Below are 21,854 nucleotides of genomic sequence, written 5' to 3'. Positions count from 1 at the left end.
CTGAAATCAATAGGAACTACTGCAGAATACAAGAAATGCTCTTGCATTCAAAAGGGGTTTTCAATTGTTGACTTCGTTTGAGTCTCTAAAACATTTAAACCAATCTGATAGTCTAGTGGTATTGAATCAACTTTTTCAAAGAATTTTCAGCAGTAGTTTCAGTTAAAAGAAAAAACTTGTCCAAGACTCAACTGCTTATATGCTCCACAGTTAGATTTCTTCAGATTGGAGATGTGCTCCCTGAGGGCCTGAAAAGATAGAAGCAGAGGTTCTCAAAGATTTTCTCTTGGATTCAGCTTCACAGTCATTATCCATTACAATTTGTTGGGAATTTTACTACCATGCTCAGCTGGGCAGAAATTTATGTTCTTCTAACTCATTGGACATGAGCCACCCTGAAGTTCAGGCCAACCATCACTTCCAACTAGCTAATCAATCTCACAGGTTGGGGTGAATATCAAAAGAGAAAATGAGTATTTGTGGAAAGTTTAAAGAATCTTTGATAAGGAACTTTCCTGTCCCAGGTGAAGCCTTTGATTCTGCACACCTTATACTTTATAAACCCCATGTTTCCTCAACTGCAAATACTTGTCAGATTTTTAGCTTAAATTAAAGCAGCCATCTCCAAACTCTAAGGAAATGTGTGTATGTGGACATATCTATGAAGGTATGTATTTTAACATATATAGGACATCTTTAAAAAGGGGGAAAACAAAGATCTAATATTTTTATCCACATTTTCCTGGGAAGCTTTCACAAGTGAACACACTTAACCAAAACAGAAAACAAACAGAATTCTGATTTACAAACAACTGAAAGTTTCTTTCAACTGGATCTGATTGGTGATAAATCAAACACTGTGGGGAATGGAGGAGGCATTTATAAGGTGAATCCCACTAGAACAACAAGACATTATGTGTGCTTCTCTACTCCAAATTCTGGCAGATGACCTCATTACATAAGCAATATTCAATACAAAAATATTTCTGTGCAGATTACTGGGCTAGTAAACTGGCATGAACTTTTGTGGCTTTCCCTCCTGCATTTTTTAGGTTATGATTTAATTTGCCCCTGAGGTTCTTAGCTGTACCTCCGAAAAGAAACACATGGATTTCCTTTCCAGAACTTCATTAGATTTTATTAAACATCTACTTGTTCATTGACCCCTATTAAAATATTTACATTAAGAGAGGAATCAGAGGTGACTATATTGGATAAAACCTGGGTTTAGAGATGGAACTGTCATGGATTTACAGTTCACTCCCATGCTAAGAAACTATGTGACTTTGAGAGTCACTCAAGATTTATAAACCTTGGTTGCTTGAAAAGTAGCATGGGATTCCTTTATCATATGAGTGAAATTGACACTGAACAGTTTGACACATGTAGGCATTTGGTTCATGGCAGACTTCCATGTTAGTTTTCTTCCTTCCTCATTAGCAGAGGAATCTTCTTTTTCACAGAAGGCGATGTGGGTAAAGTCCATGTGAAATCCCATAGTTATGGAAGCATGGAGCACGAGGAGGCAGCCCACTGCACACATCACTCAGCACAGACCTCCCTACAGCCTTGTCCTCCACCCTCAACCCTGCTCTCACTCAGGACCACCTGGCAGCGGGAGTGGCATTTACCAGTCTCAGATACAACCACATGACTTCTCTGAGGAAACCCTTCAATGGCAGTGATCCTGGATGAAGAAGACACTCAGGAGGATGTGACCTCTACTTTCTGTGTCCATGGCCCCCTACACTGAACTAAGCTGGTATCTTTCATTTTTTGAACAAGCCACTGCCCTGCCTCCTGCACGACAGAACTCTGTGCAGGCAGCTCACTTTGCATGGGGTGGTGGGGCGCTCTCTCACCCTGGCCTCCATCCCCCCTTAATTAACTCCTTACTTAAAGTTAGCTCTAAGCTCAATCTCTGAAAACAGGAAGAGGCCCTGAATCCTCCATCTGTGGGGTTTCCTTTGCATAGTATTTCCTCCACACATTCCTCAGGATGAAATTCCACATTTTTTGTGAGATTCTTTTATTGGTATCTGCATCCCTGTGTTGTGAAGACAACAGTAGGGTCTGGTTTGGGTGCCATTTATTTCAGGTGACTAACAGAGGCTAGGAACAGAGTGAGCCATCAATAAATACGTGTTCAATGAGCAAGTATGAGAAGGACAAATGGACATGGACAAGGGAGATACCTCACTTCAAGATTCTAATATTTATTTAGACCCCAAGTAATAACACTATGACAGTTCACTTATTTATCTTCCATTCCACAAACGCACATTCCGTTATCTGAGGAACAGAATTCTTAACGGAAAGAAATTGAATAAAACATGGACGAAGTAAAGCTTGTCTTTCTAAATCCACAAAACTTATTTAATTCTAATTAATTTAATACACCCAAAGCTTCTGCTGCTGCTGCTTTTTTTTCCTTTCAGCCGATAACCTGGACCTTACTTGGGTCAGCAAAACAAAAATACAAGCATCAATTTAGCATAAATTCCAATTAACTATTATTTAATGTGAACACTCCAGACGCTAATTGTAATGACAAAGTATTGATTTTGTGTACACCTCAGGATAGACAATATCACAACAAACAAGAATGAAAAAGCTATTCAACTCTCCCATGTCAGATGCTAACCGAACTCTGAATTACGTGCATAGACATATAAAGAGACAATGAGTCAGTTATGCTTAGGTCAGGATGGAGAAGATTTGGAAGGTGATCTGCTACTTTGATTACTTCTTATGCTTGACAATGTAAGTCAAAGATAATTAAAAGTATAGGAAATCAAAGTTTTGTTAAGGACTTTAATATTCCAAGAACTCGATGCACACATTCAGCTGTGTTCCATTTCACTGCAATGCTGAACTCAGAATAAGGATCATTAATTATGTTCATGTCAGAGGAAGTTATTTAACATCAAAATCTTCACATTGCCAATACTTATCATCAAGAAAGTGCAGCTGAAAAGAAAGTATAATTAAGCACCCAGGGTCTGAATTACATCAGGAGAATTGGGAATTGGAAGTCTCATATAAATTTTCAAAACAAAGACAGAGATTTTTAAGAGTAAAATCATCCTGGGAATCAATAAAAATACTCTTTGAAAGATCACTCAAGATTTATGATAATGCTGACCCCAGAGTCCCTTCCAGAACCTTCATTAAACAATGAGTGTGCATTAATTACATCTTTCTGTTATTACTAAGGACTAAACTGTCTTTGGGTAGAATCCAGAACACGGCATTCCACTATGCAGCAGCTCCCCAAACTCTGAGGAATTGATGTCAAGTACTAAATAAAAGGGACCACTTATTCACGTGTAATGTAAGCCTTCTTTAGCAACTTCTAGAAATAGTTCTGGCTGAAACTGCATAGGCCTGGAGGTTTATTCTGATTTTGTCACTTATTTGCTGTGACCCTGGGCAAGTCACTTTGCTTTTCTTATTCTTGGTTTCCTACCGGCAGGAGAGATGGGGGATGAACTGGAAGATGTCTACAAACTGCCAAGGTCAATGTTAAAGTCAGACACATATTCCCAGTGGCACGGTCGCTCTGACCATTCACACTGGGTTTGGCAACGACAATTCTCTAGGACTCCTGTGTTTACTGTGTATTACGAGTGCTGACAAATATTTCCTGTAAAAGGCCAGATAGTAAATATTTCAGTCTCTGCATCAGAACTAGCCAAGTCTACCAAGAAAGAGCAAAAGCAGCCACTGAAAATACATTAGTGAGTTGATGTTCATCCTGGGACTTTTTGAGAACTTACAATTGAAATCACTCATTCTCAGTCAGTGTAACTCAAGGAATTAAGTTTTCTGCTAGCCAAAATGGAAAACTTCACAATTCATGGGCATTGGATAGGATATTCAGAAGAGTGTTTTCCTCATCAGTGGAGCAAAAATTACCTCTTTTCTTAAATTCATGAACTTCAAGATTTTTTAAAATGACAATGCTCAGTCAATGGTTTGGAACATACACGAGAGTCTGAATCTCTAACATGTGCCTGCTGCACGTGCTGCTGGTCTCAGGACAACCCTTTAAGTAGCAAGGGGCCAGAGTCATACATGGTATGCTAGACAACAGAACTAGTCAACGAGGTTAAGATTTTAGGGTGGCAGAAAGAAGGCAAAATCATTAAACACATCCCACGATGGAACAATGACATTTCTGTTAGAAGTGCTGAAACAGTCATCTGTATTCAGCCATAATGTAGAGAGGCTGGAACTAGAACATTACTGAACTTCCTTTCAATGCAACAATTAGATGATTCACTAAATTTAAAGGCAAGAAAATATGTTTTATAGACTCTCAATATTGGAAGGTGGCCATGGGAAGGGTATACTGGTGCAGTGAAAACAACACAAGGAGAGTAGAATAGGGAATAACTTCACTAATGAAGGAATCGTCATCCATCTCGCCAACAGATATTTAGTAAGCAATTGTTATGTGCCTGGCGGAGGCGGTACGGTAATGAACAAGACTGGAATTCCTGAACTCAGCAAAATGCTATAGATAGGACCTGGGAAAGTGAATGTGCTTTCCTAACCATGAATGTTCCAAAACCTTGAATGATATAGGAAATATCCATCTTTCATATTCACAAGAACGCCTTCATTACAAAAGGCAGATTACTTACAACAGATCAAGCCCAGAGTCAGGGGAATAGATTCTACTTTACCTAGGAATTTTCTAAGAGTTTCCCTCCACCTCAGTTTTTCTGCCAGAATAAGAATGGCATTTCTCCTGCACTGAATTTTCAACTTTGTATTGATTGACACTTCCTTGCTGGAAATTATGTGTCTTTTGCTTTCTCCCATCATAGCGCATCCAGTATTATTCATGGAATATGTATCTGCTATATTGTCATCTTTGCAAGCAAAATGATGCCACTACAGATTTATTAGCATACGTGTTGCTCTAATCCCTAGAAAGGAAAGAAGCTGTCACAAATGCTCAGGATAAGAAAGGTTACTTTTTACTTCAGTGCACTTCATTAGAGAAATAAAGACATAAATGGAATTTCTTGATCCATATAATACCTGTCACAAAACATAAAAAACACTTTCTCATTTAAGGCTAAGTCAATTTTCTCCACATCTCCTGCCTTCCTTTATGGTTAGGATCGTAAGTATCAGGCCACAGTGTGGCAGGAATTTGGGAAATTTGGGGGTCTTGGGTTTACCCCAAGTTTTTCTTAAGAACTTGTTCTTTCTTCAAAGGAACCATGCAAATTTCATAATCACGGGCTTACAAGAAACCCAGCAAGCTTATAAGAAACCCAGAAAGCTCATTTTCTGATACTTGAACCAAGAGATTTTGTTTTTACACGAGGTCAATTTCTGATTCTTGAACCAGGACGGTTCTTTTTGTTTAAATGATGGCGTGTAGCATAAAGCAGTGGTCCTCAGACTTCAGCACGCATCAGAATCATCCAGAGAGCTGACTGAGCCACAGATGGCCAAACTTTCACCCTCAGCTTCTAATTCCGTATGTCTGGGATGGAGCCTGGGAATCTGCATTTCTAATTCCCTGGAGATGCTGTTGCTGCCTTCTTGGGGACCCTACTTTGAGAACTTTGAGAACACAAAATTAAGAACACGGGTATTGGTATAAAAGAAAATAAGGTTTGGGGATTTATTAATCACCTTGAGATCTGCCCACAATCCCCTTGAGCAAGTATTGACTAAGCCTCAACTTCCTCATCACTAAAATAAAATAGCAGTTGTACCAAGTCTTTATACTGATGAGAGAACTGTATAGAATAATGCTTGTAACAAATTTATCACTGCATGGCAGACTGTAGGCATAAAGAAGCACCAGCCAGCTCATCATCTTTAGCAGCAGTTAATCATACAGACAGGGTAGCATTTGGGGAAAGATGTCCTTGGTCTCATAACCAGGTAAGTGTTTTTCTAGCTCCTCACTGTGTAAAGCTCTTCCCTTCCTGTCATGAGCTTTGACCCTCCAAGCTAAGGATTTCCTTGGGTAGTAGCTGAATCAATGAGCTTTACTTTTGCTTTTCTTATCTCTTGATAAAAGCATTTTGAACTCAGGGCCAAAAAGAAAGGGAAAGAAGAACTGGGCAAATCAGTCAATAGTTGGCAGGATAATAAGGCTGAGGGTTGAGGGAGGACCCAGATTCTTAAGGAAACTGACCTGTGAGGCTGAGTGATAGTGGGGGACTTGGAGCCTCCCTCCTTGACTGGCTATGGAGTGGAAGCTGGCTGAGCAAAGCTTTTCTAAATATGATCCAAGAGATTTTAAGATTTAATAAATACAGATATTTTATATATTTTATATATATCTCCTCAACCATGTTGTAGGGGCACTAGGTATTAGACAGCCTGGTCCCTCACTGAGGATGAAGCTACAAAAAAAGTTGCAGTGGATCAGCCCATCTTTAGTCTACATAGGAGTTTCCATATGTAAAGAGAAAACTTTTATTAGTTTTAAAGACTTTTTAGTGACTGAAATGATACTATTTCTTATATTTCATCAGCAGAACAAGCTGGAAAAAAGTGGCTCTCTCTCTAACATGGAAAACAATTAGACTTTAGCTAAATTAGTATGACAGAGCTGGAGTACTTTGTGTTTAGAATACATTTCCATGTTTATGAAGTCTCAGTTTATTATTTAATAACTAGAGACTTGGAAACCTGCTTCGAGTATAATTTCCCCTTTGTGGTTTCTATGACTACTCTCTCTTTTAATTTATGAACTCATTGTAGTCAGATGTGTGGCTGTCGCTGCAGTAACAGGTTCTATTTCTTGAGGAAACTGAAATATTTGTACCAAGTAACTTTTCCCTGTTCCTACAGACATTTACCAGAATATCAAATGCATTGCATGCTTTTTGGTCCCTTCGTTCAATCAGACATGATATATTTAAAAGTCTTTTCACTTCTTCAAGAGATGTGGAAAAATATTTTATGTCTCTGTAGCAAGGTAACCCAGTTCCAATTAAGGTGAGAAAAGTAGTAGCTAATGCTTATCTAGCACTGCCTGTGTACCAGGCACTATCTAAACCTTTTACATGCATGAACTTACTTAATCCTTAAAACAAGATCAGGATGTAGTTTCATTATTCTTGTTTTTAAGATAAAACTGAGACAGGAGCAGGTGAAGTAATTTAGCCAAAGATTTACTGCTAGTAAGTGACAAAGCCAGGTTCTAAAACCCATGTAGTCTAGTACCCTGATTCCTCATAACTTAGTAACAGATAGAGTATGTTCCTTCCAACCTGATAAGCAAAACTTTGTTCTTAATATAAGTAACATAAAATCCATGAGCAGCCCTTTCTCTGAGTCAGCTAGTCATCTCCAAGCAAAATATTGATGTCTCTTCTTCTGGTTTGGGAAAAACTCATACAGCCATGTAAATATAACTAGGTATTCACCCAATGCCAAAGGTATTCCTAACTACATGATGAAGCATTATTAGAAATATTAATAAACATTCCAGCACCCTACACCATTCACCTACTGACTACCCATGCTGCCCTGCCATCTTTATTTCAGGGAATTCAGGGGGCTGAGTGGCTGGACTATTTCCCAGATAGAGAGATCTGACACTCAAGACAGACCACTCATACAAGGATCACTCATTCTGTCATGGCCCTTTCATTTCATAAATTTCAGGAAACTTTTTGGCCAGAACATGGTAGATGGATCAATTTGAAACACAGGACAGTTCATGATGTGTCTGAACCTTACTCCAAATTTGAGAGTGAGTCTGTAACTGCTATTTAGGATGCTAAAAAAGCAATAAAGATGTTTCTAACTCTTTAGAAGGGCAGTGATTTAAACTGAAAAATTATGGGCACTAAGAAAGAAAATCAAGTTTGATGTCATTTCTGCATTAAATAGGAACCCTATCTAATCATTCAGTGAAATAAATTTATATAAGATTTTAAAGGAAAAAGCCACCGAAATAAAATGTCTGTTTTATAGTTCAATTAACTTTTCATTAAACTCTAATTGGATTCTACGCCACTTTCTCCCCTTTCCCGGAGGATATTTTTAATGAATTAGATACACAAGTTAGAGCTTCCATATTCACCTCTAAGCTTGGTCATCTGGATGCTGTACTAGAGATTATAGCCTCTGGAGCCCTTCCCATTTTCAACATTATCATCCAGGCAGTGGTCAAGGCACATCTCACCCAACAAAGTAGATGAAGCAAATTCACTCCCATAAATAAAATTAGTCATCAAAGTTATGTTTTAATGTCTTTGTGCTTTAATGTGCTTACTCTTTCCTTTTCTTTTCAATTCAACTCTAAACCTAGTTAGAGTTTCCTGGTCAACCACACATCCACAGGCCTCCTCATGAACCAAGCAAAGATCAGCCCCCACATGAAGCATGTTCTCTGTCCAAGCCTGACACATCCAGACCTGTAGCCTTTGGCTCCTTTTCTTTTCTCTGAATGTTTTGTCCTTTCTGAACATCTAACAGATCTCCCTCCATACTGCCACACTGTCCCCCAGCCACCATCACAATACTTTCTCCTGAGTTAGGGAAGGGCAGGGAATTAACAGAGACTTAACTGTCTAGCTGAAATGGACTCAGCCAGTCACTGAACAGTGCTTTGGGTCCTGATTACTGTACACAGATCATTGGACTTTTTATTGTCCTTCATCACAGACATGAGTTTCTGAGTTTATAACTGCCAAATCTGAGAAGGGAGCATCATTTCATTTGTGATGGACTTAAGGTTCTCAAATGACACAACTACTGAAGTCTGGAAGGAAGTCATAATATTCAAGTTGTATTATTATTTTTATGCTTTATCCTAGAGTAGCTGTAAATCAAGTAGTGATGCTTCTATTGGTGAGAGTTATTTGTCCAGTCAATGATTTGGCATTGGTTCTTCTTTGACAATTCAAGTAGAGACCAAATATTTCAGAGGTTTAATTGTTCTTCTCTTGGTTGATTACCAGAAGCACCTGGGGTAGCCTCTGATAAATACAAATTTCTAATCTGTACCAAAGACTTATTAAGCTTCTGGAGATGGGGTCAGAAAATCTCTTTTTTTCCCCTCAAGATGTTGCCCAAGTTATTTGGGTAATGAGTCCAATTTAGGAACAAACGAGCAACAATGAAATGAGATCACAAGAACCTGCTATAATCTTACCCAGAGGAAAATCTTTCCCTTTGCCGACCCTTGGCAGGTTCCTGTATCTTCTTGTACAGCGCTTCAGTTTAAGGCGGGGCAGGTGTGTCTCACCAGATTGAAGATTGGTATGAAATGAAAGCCTCAAACCACATATCCTATAAATGGTGACTAGGCACTGTGACAAATAACCATATTTGAATATTTAAATCATCATTCTATTGAACCTGTAAATTAAGGCAATTCCCTGAAGAATGCACTTTCTGAAATAGATTAAATTAGCAATTGGATCCCAGCTATTCCTCTTCATCACTTTAACCTCTTGGAGTCACTTTCTCCCAAGACCCCCTGCTAGGGTGACCAACTGTCCCAGCTTCTCTGTGGTTGAGGTTTCCCAAGGATGCAGGGCTATCAGTGCTAAACCTGGGACACCCTGGGCAGGTTTCTGCTTGTTGTTTCTTGGTCAAAGAAAAAGGAAATCAAGAGACTTGGTGAAGCAGAAGAAGATAAGGTAGGTTACCTGCAAGCCTTGGGTGGAAATGCCTTTCAGAAACATTCTGTACATAGCTGGGCCATGAAAGAAGCACATTTCAAAAATAAAGCTGAGAAGATGTGTGTTGAGCATAAGAGGAAATACAGTTTTATGGTTATATTTTGAAAGCATTTTCTCAAGTATTGTTGCTTTTTATACTTTTATCATTAAGTAACAAAACAGTGAAAACTTGACTTTATATTCTTCATTTTATTTTTTAACAAGTCACGATACGTTTCTTTATCGTACTAGTTGAATAGCATATCCCCAAATTCGTATCTACGTGGAACCTCAGAATGTGACCTTACGAGGAGTTAGGGTTTTTACATATATAATTAGTTAAGATAAGGTCCTACAGGATTAGAGTGGGCCCTAAATCCAATGACTGGTGTCCTTATAAGAGAAGAGACAGAGACATCGACACAAGAGAGTAGAAGTCCATGTGGAGACAGAGGCAGGGACTACAGTGATGTGTCTACAAGCCACGGGATACCAAGGATTGTCAGCAACCATGAGAAGCTGGGAGAGAGGCATGGGACAAATGCTCGGTGGAACCTCCAGGAGGAACCAGCTCTGTTGGCACCTTGATTTCAGGCTTCTAGCCTCCAGAACTATGAGACAATAAACGTCCACCCAGTTTGTGGTGAAATGCTATGGCAGCCCTTGACAACGAATCTGCTACAGAAGTGGATACATCAAAGGGCACTGGAAAGACTCCTGCAATGAGAGAACTGAGTCTAGACACTAACCCCAGTATTGCCCGTGACTGACTTTTTTTTTCACTCCGAACATGTTACTTACTGGGTTCTAATTTCCTCATTTGCAAAATGAGAAAACAGACTAGAACTAGATGATTTTCAAAGAATTCCCCCAACCCCTCCTCATCTATGATCTGAATGTGAGTGAAGCTTTTTATTATTTCATCGGAGCATCATGTTGATATGTTTACCAGTCACCTCACGCTCACAAAGCATGCAACAGTGTCTCAGAGCAAACAACCTGAAACCCCAGAGATCTATCTGCTCCTGCTTTAAATATTACTCTGTGAAATGTGACCCTTAACATGCCTGGGGAAACAATTCTCACTTGCTGTGGAGGAGAGAGGATCTGTCTCCAAGTATATTTCTGGCAGACTTTCTCCTAAGCATGAGAGTAATAATAATAATTAACATTTATTGAGTACTTACTAAGTTTTATACTCCTCAGTGCTTTGTATATATTACCTCCTTTAATCCTCACAAAGCTTTATGAAATTGAAATGAAAAATTATCAAGTCATTTACCTGGCCTACTCATGTCTAACCAGATAACTCACAGGATAAATTCCAGGGCACATAAGCATAGTTTGGACCGAAAGTCACATTTTCCCACATCTACTTAATCAGTCATGCATTTGGGGATGAAGTACAGATTCCACATTCTTCTCCAGCAGAAGGCCTACATACATTTTAGACAGCAAAATCATCATTTAAAGTATAAGAACATATTGTTCCACAAGCTGGTTTACCAAATTAACTCCCATAGAGGCTGACATCTACGTGAGATGTCTTTTACATATTTTAGGAGATCAGACACTTTAGATGTAATATTCATCTGCAAATCCTTCCTGTAGACAGAGAAGCACTGATTACCATTTCCCTCAACCCCTGATCAGTGTGAGAGTCTAGGTGGGTTAACGGTGAGGGCACAGGTCAGAAGATTATGTTGGTATTCCTAGCTGTTTCTTTGGCCGAGGCAGTAACTTCTCTGTGTTTCAGTCTGATTGATTTTCACCATATATTTACTAGATGCATACATGTGCTACATCCTAGGGATAAATTAGTGAACAAAATGGAAACAGAGCATGTGGTATACCGGAAAGACAGAAATTAAACAAATAAATCTACACATTAAGAATTAATATTAATACATCAACACATAATTAACATACAATATGCAATATCAAGGACTATAAAGGAAAAGTATTTGTAACATTCTAGAAAAGGGTGTAGATTTCATTGGAATTCAAGGAAGATCACTCTGAGAATATGAAACTAACATGCACATTAAGCTAAGGAAAAGGCATTCTAGGAGGGTTAGGTGAGAAGGAACTTAGTGTTTTGAAGGAAGCTAAAGCATGCAAGAATACCAGTGTAAAAACAAAGGAGGAGAGAGGCTTGGGGTGAAGTGACTACATCTTTTCCCTGCTGTTTAACTGGCAAATCTTGAAATTTTTAATCTATAAAATAAAGACAGTGGTATTTATTCCATTGTTTATTTCCTACCTAAGGAATACTGTGATAGTGTTTATGAATATAACTTATATAAAAGTGTCATACAAAATAAGGTATTTCTTACACCAAGTGTATTTTTTTTTCAATGAGTACAATGTAGAGTCTATTCTTTCTTCTGTTTCAAGAAATGTCCAAAGAGGGCCAGGAGAGGAGGATGCTTTAATGCTATACTTCAAGGGAGCTCAAGTATTTGGTAAACCTGATTCTGAATCATTTGCCTTCTAAATGATAGAAGCTAGACAATTTTATGACAGGCCTATTAATTATTCATTTGGATAATTTAAATTGATTTCAAATTATACTATATCATTTTCTATTAAATTTCAATAAGACTGCAAGGAATCCATTAAATTCTAAATCATTATCATTAATTTTCATTAAGATGCATGGACACCAGATACATTCCATCTCTTAAAGTCAATGATTTCCAGGATCCATTTGACCAAATGACTGTGAATGTGAGCCAGGTCTCGGCTGTGCCCTTCACAAATAACAACGGCGTGTGGATCAGAAGGCCAGCTTTCTGGTGTAGACAACAGATATATCCAAGAGGGAGACTATTATGTTAGACTTACTATTTTAAACAGTCTTTATTAGATATAATAGAAATACAACAAACTCAACATATTTAAAGTGTTGAAGTTGATGACTTATGACATAATATATATCTGTTAGAAAATCACCACAAGCAAGACAAGGAACATTCACAATGAGCACTAACACAATAGCCAAAAGGAGAAACAACTCAAATATTCCACTGACTCATGTATAATAGATAAATAAAGTGTAGTGTATGGAATTCTTATACCTGTTACAATGTGGATGAACTTTGAAACATCATGTTAAGTGAAATAAGCCAGATACAAAAGGATGCCACCCACCACCTCTAAAAGTTTCCCAGTGGCTCTTTGGAATCCCTTCACCCCATCCTATTTTGCTATCATTCCCACTCCCCCACCCACCACAACACAAATCCACTGGCCATTTAGTGACAGAAATCTCTAGCTTTCTGTCACTGGAGATTCAACTGCATTTTCTAAAGTTTTATACAAATGATATCACAGAGTGTACACCTGACTTCTTTCATTCAACATAGTTATTTTAATATTCCTCAGAGTTGATGTGTACTTGATAGTTCATTCATTTTTAATTGTTAAGCATTATTTTATTGTGTAGATACCACAATATTTTTATCCCTTTACCTGTTGATGGATATTTGCATTGTCCCCAGTACTTCGCCATGGGAAGTAAAACTGCTGTGAACATTTATGTACTAGTCTTTGTGTAGATGTATAACTTCTTTTCTCTTGGGTAAAAACCTAGGAGTGGAAAGGCTGGATCATATTGTAAGTGAGCACCTGCCTTCTTTTTATTGCAGTAAAATGCACATAACATAAAATTTACCATTTTAACTATTTTTAAGTCTACACTTTAGCGACATTAAGTACATTCACATTGTTTTGCAACCATCACCATAATCTATCTCCAGAACATTTTTATCTTCTCAAACTGAAACTCTGTACCCATTAAAAATCTCCCCATTCTCCCCTCCCCTGACCACTGGCAATCACCATCCTACTTTTTTTTTTTTTTTTTTTTATAAATTTGACTACTCTGGGGACCCCATATAACTGAAATCATGCAGTATTTGTTCTTTGATGTCTGGCTTACTTGACTTAACCCAATGCTTCAAAGTTCATCCATGTTGTAGCAGGTGTCAGAATTCCATACACCACATTTTATTTATCCACTTATACTTCAGTAGACATTCGGGTTGTTTCTCCTTTGGGCTATCGTGACCAGTACTGCTATCAATGTTGCTGTACCAATATCTGTTTGAGTCCTAGCTGTCAATTCCAAAAGCGAAATTTTTGGATCACGTGATAATTCTAGGTCCATTTTTCTGAGGAACTGCCATATTGTTTTCCACTGAGGCTGTACCATTTTACATTTCCACCAGCAGTATGCAAGAGTTTCATTTTTTTCTGAAAATTTAGCTTTTTAAGAAACTGCCAAACTGTTTTTTTAAAGTGGTTGCGTTATTATATATCACAATTGGCAACTCCTGTTTCTCTGTATCACTGCAAACACTTGATATGGTCAGTCTTTTTCATATTAAAGATTCTAACAGGAGCGTAGTGGTATTTAATGGTGATTTTAATTTGCATTTTCCTAATGACTAATTGTGTTGAGCATCTTTTCATGCATTTACAGTTAGCTGACATGAGCACAGGGATCGCTGTGGGATCTCTCTTCTTAGTTATCTAATTTTCAGTATCTTAAAAAGCATTATTTTACATACTTTCTTTTTTTTTTAATGGTTGTTTCAGGAAGAGGATAAATCTGGGACCAGTTACCCTATCTTGGCCAGAAGTGGAAGTCTAGATTTACTATTTTTGATCCAAGATTGTTATTATCTGTAAGTTTTAAAACTAGTATCATTAGTATATTTCCTCATCTGGCCTTTTAAATTCATTTGAATCAATCTATAACATATTGTCAAATGTATACTAAACATCCATAAAGAGCTAACTGCTTTTTACTTTTAGTGTTTTCAAAAATATCAGCAAAGACAGGTGTCCATTTACAAGAGGCTTACAAACTCTGGACAGAAAAAGTACAAACAGTTACTATATGACAGTATAAGCTAGAAGTCAGGCAGATACAAATATTTAGTAAGTGAACTTTTTAACTGTTGTCCATTTACATTTGCTCTGCTCTGTTACAGGATGTTTCTCTTTCAGATAGGTGTCATTGTGATAAATATCCCAAAGCACATTAATAAAGGCATATTTAATACCTTATTTCAAAAACACAGCAGAAGAAACTCCCAGGGTTAGAGAAGCTCTTGAACCCTTGATGCCACAAATCCTCCTAGTCCATAGCATTTATAAGCAGGAGCAAACGATGGGGACCTAAAAGAGGCATTTTATCCAGGGTTCAGCCCTCCTCCTTTGAATGGAAAGACTAAAAAACTGTTCACGTTATGGCTGTTTCTTTTAAACGAAGTAGCTCTGTCAAGTACAGAGGTGTCACTCTACCCCCTTTTGCTTAGATTATAAAGTAGGTAATCAGCCCTGAGAAAATGCAACTGAGTCATTGTCGGAGGTGGGGGGATGATAAAGTGTCACAGGTAGTCACCTACCTGCATCTTCTTAGTCATAAGACGGTTTGCAAGGTAGGTGTCAAGAGCTATATAAATACATCAATGCATTAATTCTCATGCTGGAGACTCCTGCTGCTTGTAACTCAATGGTAGATCTCCATGCAGAGTACGATTTGCCTTTTAAATGAAAACAGTGCAAACGCCATTCTCTCAGTCATGGCCACTTGCTAATCTGCTCTAACTAGATTTTTGGGTAATGAGGCTTCTAAAAGAGCACAGGAGGCTGATGTTAAAATAAGATGAAGGCAGAGCAAAACACGGATGAGGAGGGCCAGAAACAGAAATACCAGGGAAGATACAAAAGAGAGAAAGAGGGCAGAGAAGTGTACCAATCCTTCTGTTCTTAAAACATACTCATGTGCACATCGGCATGACTCAAAGAGTTGATGCCCTAGCCTTTACAGAGATGACTGAGAGGTGTTCTGGGGAGGCTGGAATGTCAAGTTTTAGGACACTTCTCAAGGTCTGCTCCCCCACCCCACACCACTCTGTATAAACAGGGGACTTGGTGGTAAGCTGGCTAATACTCCTCTCCCAGATACCTCTAATGCCTGGAACCCATGGATATGTCTGTCACATGGCCAAGGGCAATTAATATTGCTAGTCAGCTGACCTCAAAGGAGGAGATTTTTCTGGAAGATCCTGGTAAGTCCAGTGCATTCATAAGGGCCAATATGTGGAATATGGAGGCAGAAGAGAGTGTTAGAGTGATATGAGGTGAGAAAGACTGGACCAGTCATTACTGGCTTTGAAGATAGAAGAGGGCCCATGAGCCAAGGAAGGGGTGTCTCCAAAAGGTGGAAAAGGCAAGAAAACAGATTTTTTCCTAGAGCCTTTTGAAAGGAATACAACCCTGCCAATACCTAGATTTTGCCCAATGAGTTCAACTTCTGATGTCCAGATTATAAGATAGTACATTTAATGTTGTTGTAAGCCTGTGAGCTCATTGTTATAGCAGCCATGGAATTTAGCACATTCCCACTTCCAACCATGAACATCTGCATTACAGCATGACTTTTACGTGGTGAGATTCCAGGAGCAGAGATAGCTCTTAGGAGAAATTTTCAATACCTCCCCACCACATGGAGTCATGGAAAAATGATGTCTAACAAATGGCTCTTTCTAGACTCAATTCTTGCTCTGCCGCCCCACACACTCTAGTCCTGTAGCCACACTGGACTGTTATTTTGTGAATATGTCATCTGGTGTCACACTGGGGTCTCTATTCATGCTCTGGGTTCTGCCTGGAATCTTCTCCCCATCTATTAGTCCCAAAAGTTATCTATTTGGGCCCAGGAATCTTCAATTTGTCTTTGTTTGAAGTCCCAGTTCAAACACCATCTCCTCTATGAGGCCTTCTATGGTCACTATCTTCCCTATCAGGAAAAATGAACTTTTCTCTCCTGGGCGGCATGATGCCAGTGTCAGTGTATACGTGATTAGTCTGCTTTACTTTGGAATCAGAGTGACTGTATTTGGTTTGGTGGGTTTGGGTTGGCTTCTCTTTCCTAGCCACATAGCAGGAAGGGTGGTATTACTCCTCCCTCTGGGGAAGGTTTCACCATTAAGCCTTCCCTGACCTGGATTAGAGGAAACTAGTTCTTCCATGGCTAAATTTTCAGACGTTCAGTTAAATAGGTCTGTTATAAATAAGACAAAAGGAATATGTGAGGCGAGATCCTCCCTGAAAGAAATAAGAGGAGGTGGTGAGATTTCCTCAGAACTAAAAAGAGACTTAGGAGAGATATTTCAAAGCTATCTGAACAAGCTGTCCAGCAAGGGAGCGGACCTGTTACCCTGAGATAAAGGCCTGGTTTATGCTCTAGTTACTGGAAGATTACAGAGCTGACCGGATGGAAAAGGCTGGGCCTCTGTCATCAACACCTCCTATGATGACTTTACTTAGCACCTCACCTCTCTGCCCTCAGGTGAGATATTACCAGTTCTCTTGAGTCCTCCTTCTGATTATTCCACCTAAACAGTCTGTTGCGGGTTATGTCTCCCCAAAAGATGTGTTGAAATTCTAACCCCCAAGAGCTGTGAAAGGGACCTCATTTGGAAACAGATCTTTGCAGATGTAAGGAAGTTAAGATGAGGTCATTGAGGGTGTGTTCTAATCCAGTGGGACTGGTCCTTACAAGAAGAAAGAAATCTGGGCAGAAACACACAGGGAAAAGAAGGCCATGTGATGACAGTGGCCAAGGTTGAAGTGATACAGCTGGGAACCAAGGAAACCAAGGATCACTGGTTGTCACCAGAAACTAGAAGAGACTGTCCCCTAGAAGGACCCAACTCTGCCAAAGCCTTGATTTTGGACTCCTGGCCTTCAGGACTCTCTGAAAGAGCAACTTCCTGTTCCGAGCCCCCTGGCTTGTGGTAGTTTTGACAGCAGCCCTGGGAAACTAAAAAATCCTTCAGAAGAAATTCTATAAGCCAAGAAAAGGAGACCCCTAGACACCTAGCAGAATAGGGATGGGGAAGCCCCCTGGTTTTGCTATAGCTGAATTATGACCTTCATGGGCTCAAGGTGCTTTTGCTTGCATAGCCCTCTTCCTTCACAAAAAAATAAAAATAACAGAAATAAGAGTTATATTTTACAACTGCATTGGTATGAAGATTAATGCAATAATATTATATACTCAAAACATTTTCTTTAACCCGTCCTCTTCTCAGCTCTCAGAACCTATTTTACACTACGTGACTCGGCCCTCTTCCAGCTGAATGATAACCCAAGTTCTATCAACCAGACTGAACATTTTTAGACAAGAGATAGTATCCTATTTTATCATGAATTTCCTGGCATTTAAGCAGAGTCTTGCACATTGGAGACACTCAAAAACAAATGCATAAAAAAGCATGAATAAGCTCAAATTCCATATTTACATACAAGTTCAGGATGATACAAATGTAGTGTTGTATTTAGCCTATAAAAGGAGGCTTTATGCAATAGATTTCACAATTGCAACCCTTTGAATTATGGTTCTCAAACTTTAATGGGTGGGCTAATTTTGCAGGTAGCTTATTTAAAATTCAGGCTCCTGAATCTACCATCAGAAACTTTGATTTCATAGGTATGAGGGGGTGAAGCAGGAAACTGCCCTTGAAGAAGGAAGTCCAATGTCTGATAAATAATTTGAGAAACACTGTTATCAACAGTGGGATCTCTCATGGTCCATTTGCTTGAATGTCCAGGTTATGATTGACTTTTTATAAATATAGCTATTTTATCCAGTGAAATAATGATTACGAGAGCATCTTAAAAATGTACTTGAGCAAATCATGCCACCATACAGTGCTTTTAAAGCTTTAGTGTGCATGTAATTGCTGGGGATCTTGTTAAAATGCAGATTCTCACTCAGTGAGTCTGATGGGTACTTGGGATTCTGCATTCTGAAAAGCTCCCATGTCGCTGAGTTCTCTATTTCCCTTGTATGTTCCCTGTGGCATTTATGTAATGTATGTAAATGCTTAGGGAGGCTGCCGGTTCCACAGAACACACTTCGAGGAGCAAAGATACAGAGCATCTCTTTGTATAATGTGATACACGATACACTAGTCTTACAAGATACACCTCGCCAAAAGTGTTCCTTAAACAAAGAAACAGTTTCAGGGCTGCAGGCTATAGCTCGCTCTTGGAGAAATCATAATACACTGTCATATAATAAGTTAAAAGTGGTACCCATCACGCAACACATGGCCACAGTTTTAAGTTCACAGAATATATTTCAACTATTAACTTGCCAGGGAATCGGCACTGTCTAGTATATGGGATAATCTCTGGTGCCCCTCAGAGCCCCTCAGTCCCACCCCTACTCCAACCATTGCTACCACTATCTCCTCTCAGCTCTGATTAGCTTCTGTCAGATACTCCCTAACAGCACCCAGCCTTGTTCCTACACCACATCCCTGCTCACTCCCTGCCCTGGGCATACCCAAGTGCTCCTGCAAGGGACCCCAGTGGAACCTCCTTGGCCCATAGGCCTGGGCATCCCAGAAGTGCAGGGCAGTTATTGCCATGGGGCCACCCCTGCCCAGAGGGTGATGGATAGAACTTTTCTCCATTCATCCTAAGGTAAACAGTTCTCAGACATATTTATCAAGACACCTCAGAAGGTTCCATGGGGTCAAACATGAGACAATCTGTAGCGGTCACCAATTTACTAACACCTCTTAGCCCCCTTCTCTATAATTCTACCCTTTCCCTTACTCCAACTCTGTGGGATCATTTCCCAAATAAACTGGCATGCCATGTGGCTAGTACAAATTAAGTTGTGCTGTCAACTGGAAATACGCATCTGATTTCAAAGACTGTTGTATTAAAAACAATGTAAATACCTTCTTAATAATTTACATTGAATACATGTTGAAAGAATATTTTGAATATATTCGATTGTGATATGGTAATTTGTAATAAGAAATATGTGTATGGCCTTCATCCCCACTCCTGGAAGAAAGCTCTTAAAACCCTCGGAATTTCCAAAGCGGTAAGAGTGATAAACGTGAAAAGTGTGTTTTTATTATTCATAACAAGCCCCTTCCAACCACACTTGGAGTTTCTATTAATGAGGTGACCCAGGAGAGTCTCCTCAGGGGGCTGTTTATCAGGGGAATCAGCCACATAAGTAGAGGGTTGGAAATTTCAACTTCCCTGATCCCCACCCCAGCCCCTGAAACGGAGAGGGGATGGAGCTAGAGTTCAATTACCAATGGCAATATTTAAGTCTTGCCATCAAGAATTGAAAATCTCCAGCCCTTCTCTCCTGAAAGAATGAATATTGCCATTTGAAGCAACATGGATGGACCTAGAGATACCATACTAAGTGAAGTAGGTCAGAAAGAGAAAAACAAGTATTATAGGATATCACTTATATGTAGAATATAAAAGATAATACAAATGAACTTATTTCCAAAAACAGAAATAGATTCACAGACATGGAAAACAAAATTATGGTTACCAAAGGGGAAAAGAAGAGGGAGGAATAAATTTGGAGTAAGAAGTTTATAGATACACACTACCATATATTAAATTCATAAACAGCAAGGATTTACTGTATAGCACAGGGAATTTATTCAATATCTTATAATAACCTATAATGGAAAAGAATTTGAAAAATACTGTATATTATATATATGTGTGTGTGTATGTGTGTGTGTGTGTGTATATGTATGTGTGTGTGTGTGTGTGTGTGTGTGTGTATAACCAAATCACTTTGCTGTATACCTGAAACTAACACAATATTGTAAATCAACTATAGTTCAATAAAACAACAAATTACGAATGGCAAAAGATTTAATCAATCATGCCTACATAATGACAGCTCCATGGAAATCCCTTAAGTCCAGGGTTGGAGAGCTTCTGGGTTGCAGAACACATGGAGGTGCTGGGACGGTATGCACCAAGAAGGACACGGAGGACCACACCCCTTCCCCAACACCTTGATATAGTTTTCCTCAACTCCTGTAAGATTCTGTTCAATACTGATTTGTATAACTGACTTGCATCTCATGGACACTTAAACAAAAAAACTGTATTCTCTTCTGGGTGTGGAAAGAGAATTTTCCCAAACCCTTGTCTTATTCACTACTATAATTATTAACTGCAATATAATAGAATAATTGTATAAAATATAATATATACACTATAATTGTATAAAGTACAGTATCAGATTGTTACCTCTTCATAATGTCTAAATGTTTCTTCCTAATTTTGTTGAGAACTGTCTGAAAAGGAAAGATGTGGCAACATTAATAGTCTAACTATGGGTGTGTGGGTATAACTCAGTGGAAGAGCACATGCTTAGTATGCACAAGGTCCTGGGTTCAATCTCCATTATCTCCATAAAAAAATAAATAGGTAAATTTAAAAAAATCTCACCATAGTAATAAATCAAAAATTCATTTTCTTTTATGTACATATCTTTCACATGGTTATTAAATGTACAGAATTTGGAACTATATTTATGCCTGGAAGTTTACTTAGAGACAGGGACAGCACAGTCTTCTAGGAAACTGCTTTTCATATTTGAATGTGCAGCATATGAATCAGTCGGGGCTTTTGTTAAAATGCAGATTCTGATTTAGGAGATGCAGAATGTGGCCTGAGATTCTGCTTTTCCACCAAGCTTCCAGGTGATGCTGATGCTAGTGGGCCACAAACAACAAATTGAGGAGCAAGGTTTAAAACCGAGGGTATAAATTGAAATGGAAATTGCCTGAGTCTTCAGTGAGATGAGAATTAGAAGGTTAATTCCATTTCATCCTGGTGAAAACCTCATGGGGCCTCCTTTTTGTGTACCTGTATTTTGCATACTTGTATGTCTCCACTGATGGGTGACCGTGGACAAGTCACTCAATCACCTCATGTCGCATTTTCTCCCCTTTAAAACAAAACAGCAGCAGCTACTGGGAGGATTAAAAGGTCCTTCATGTTTTGCATTTAGAGCGCTGGTCCTATAGTATGTACCCAGTAAAAGTTACTTCATTTTATTTATTTATTATCGTTATAGTCACATTCAATTCTGTCCTTTTCAGCTATCAAAATTGTGACCCAAAGAAGGAAAATAATTTGCCTAAGGTCACATGTTTACTTTGTAATGAACTAATCAGAATTTCAGCGCAGATTTCAAAACCCTTAACTCACTGCTCATTGCTTTCCAGCAGTAATCCATTCACTTCTGGATCACTTTGGACATCTCTCCATTGTAGCCTTGGTTGCACTTCATGATAGTTATTACTTTTGGGGGCTTGAAATATACCCCCC

The 21,854-nt window shown here is 38.8% G+C and overlaps 1 protein-coding gene and 1 long non-coding RNA gene across 12 annotated transcripts in view; one reads left to right on the top strand and one right to left on the bottom strand.

Annotated features, from left to right (window-relative positions):
- The window catches only part of GRM7 (glutamate metabotropic receptor 7), a 769,980-nt gene that overhangs the window by 622,348 nt on the left and 125,778 nt on the right, over positions 1–21,854 (bottom strand). The window lies entirely within an intron of this gene.
- LOC116657212 lies at positions 712–20,888 on the top strand. The gene is made up of 3 exons (XR_004312247.1): positions 712–4,417; positions 6,924–6,927; positions 20,877–20,888. It is a non-coding gene; the product is annotated as an uncharacterized LOC116657212 (long non-coding RNA).

Source organism: Camelus ferus, chromosome 17 (assembly GCF_009834535.1).
Source record: "Camelus ferus isolate YT-003-E chromosome 17, BCGSAC_Cfer_1.0, whole genome shotgun sequence".
Lineage (NCBI taxonomy): Eukaryota > Metazoa > Chordata > Mammalia > Artiodactyla > Camelidae > Camelus > Camelus ferus.
The sequence above is the reverse complement of the archived record's forward strand: the minus strand, read 5'-3'. Positions and strand labels throughout refer to the sequence as shown.